The following is a 2500-nucleotide window of genomic DNA, read 5'->3' on the forward strand; positions in this document are numbered from 1 at the left end:
CAAATCACAATCATAGGACGTGGGTTTTTTCGAAAGTGGACACCATTTTGGCACGGTAGAAAAAGTTGCCATGGTAACTGATGTTATTAATTGAATTATTTTTTGAACTTATTGCAAGAATTTTATTTTACACTTAGATTCTATTGAAAGTAATAATTTTATAAACAAATGATTATTTTTAGATTTGAAATAAAAATTTATGCATTCACAAACTCTAGAACTTGTTCTTTTTTCTACGTAAAATCGACTAACCTTTCATCCATTTCACTTTTTATTAACATTTCCTGGCTTACGTCAGGTTTTAAATGCCATTATTTACAGAGATATACATTTTGCTGAGATTTTGTGCACTAAAACACCAACATTTTAAAAACATTTCACATACTTTTCCCCTCCAGTTTTTTGAGGGTTTTTGTAGACATTTTATAGACATTTCATGCATTCTTCTCACTCACTTTTTACAGAGAAAACACTGACATTTTATATGGATGGATTTACAGAGATTTTTTCTCGTGTAAATTTTACAGAGAAAGTAAAGAGATTTTACAGACATTTTGTACTTATCGCATAAAATCTCTGTAAATTTTTCCTTCAATTTACATAGATTTTATTGAGATTTTGTACACATTTTATGTCATCTTAAGGACGAAAATGTGTTAAATTTTACAGACTTTTTATGGAGTTACAAAATCTCTGTAAGTGTGCAAATTTACAGAGATTGTAATTTACAAAGAAAATGTGGACATTTAACAGAGATTTTACCAACTTTTTTGAAGTCTGTAAATGGTTCAAGTTTTCCAGTGTTCCCGGTTGAGCTAGAGAATAACAGACTGGCTAATCAACTAAGACTCTATGATTGGCCTTTAATTGAATTAAATTCTTCTTGGGAACTCAAAGTGACATCCCATGACTGACCATGCAAACTCACCCTTAGTATAGATTAATTCAATAAAAGGTTGTTTACTTACTCCAGAAACCACACATCAAAAATATAATGACTGCAAGATGCCCGATGGTTTCCATTCTTGAATACGCTTTAATAAGTACTTAGGTCCTCACACATTTTAACCAAACGTATCAGCAAGGAACTGCAAAGGAATGAGAAAACGAAGTTGTTGTTGAAACTGTTTTCTAAAGTACCAAAGCCAAAGTTACAAAGCGGAAAGAATTGTAACATCTACCTTCGATCCTTTGGTCCCAGATAAAACATTTATTAAGATTACTCGTTTCATGACATTACGATTCATACATTCGAAGAATATGTGAAGAAAAGATTAAGAAAAAAAAAATGCCCCAGCTGAGGTAGTTTAAGTCCATGTAAACATGTATGAATTTTTATTTTATTTTGTTGAAAATGTTCCTTGGTTCCGAAACCATTACTCAGTAGAATTCTTTACACTTTTCTATAAAACAGGCTGCAAGTGTTGCGGAAGCGGGTCGTCGAATCTAAACTGTATATCTTAGTTGCTTATAAGGGAGGAGAAATTACATCCACCTACACCTGAATCACTTCCTCTTTACTATGACACAAATAAGATTTTTTTTAAAATTTTCTTTGCAGTTGGAAATCTTCAGTGTTGATTTTGGCTTATGACTTTACTTTTTGTTGCGGCTGAATATAACGCTGGAGTATTTTTGTAGATCATAAAGAGGTGTGTTAAAAACCAAACACCTTGATATGTTTGAAAACACACAAGGTGTCTTACGAAATCACACCTCAGTAATTTTAGAGTGTAGGGTGGTGTTGTCAGATGAGGGTGGAAGTTGTTCTTCTATCTTCTGCATCAACTTGTCAACTGTCCTTAATAGCACCTTTTGATCGGTTGAGTGATCAGTGATGGCAGACGTATAACACGTCAACTTCAGCGTCTCCACAAGATTGTTAACAACACAACATTGCTGGACATATGCATCTCTATAAACGTATGCACCCGTAGAACGCCATCCTCTCTCAAGCTTCCGTCTTTTATTTTTCATATTTTTAACATCACCTCTCCGAGGACATCATGCAGTTGTCGCTCGGAGGTGTGATGCAAAAGCAACGCTTTTTACGCTTTAAACGTTACCCGGCAGCCTATGCTCTATGCTCTTATGAAATCAATGAAAGACTCCAAATGTTGCAAGTCTAAACAAAGTCTATTGTATTTGAGACAAACCTTACTGACAACTAATTTAAATGGAAAAACTTTTCTATTCCCATTGGCTACGAGAAACGAAGCTTTCAAGTAACACAGTGCAGAAAAGATGCAATTCAGTGCAAAATGAAGTAAAAAGAAAGCATTCTTATTGGTCAATGAATAAAGAACCTCACAGATAGCCAATCAAATGCAAGTACAGGATGGCGCAAAATGGGGATACGTTATTAGGTATTCGTGATAGGCATGCGTTACTCCTGCATAAGTATGATAAGCTATCCAACCTCGACCCCAGAGCTCTTCTTTTGGCAAGAGCTCTGGGGAACACTGAAAGGAAGTTCTTTTCACATTGGTTTTCGTGAAGA

The 2500-nt window shown here is 34.6% G+C and overlaps 1 long non-coding RNA gene across 1 annotated transcript in view; it reads right to left on the reverse strand.

Moving 5' to 3' along the window:
• Positions 1-2500, reverse strand: part of LOC137989599 (uncharacterized) — a 40596-nt gene that overhangs the window by 34625 nt on the left and 3471 nt on the right. The window contains exon 2 of the long non-coding RNA XR_011120915.1: positions 969-1088. This is a non-coding gene — a long non-coding RNA (uncharacterized lncRNA). The remainder of the gene's footprint in view (positions 1-968; positions 1089-2500) is intronic.

This window comes from Montipora foliosa, unplaced genomic scaffold, assembly GCF_036669935.1.
Source record: "Montipora foliosa isolate CH-2021 unplaced genomic scaffold, ASM3666993v2 scaffold_468, whole genome shotgun sequence".
Lineage (NCBI taxonomy): Eukaryota > Metazoa > Cnidaria > Anthozoa > Scleractinia > Acroporidae > Montipora > Montipora foliosa.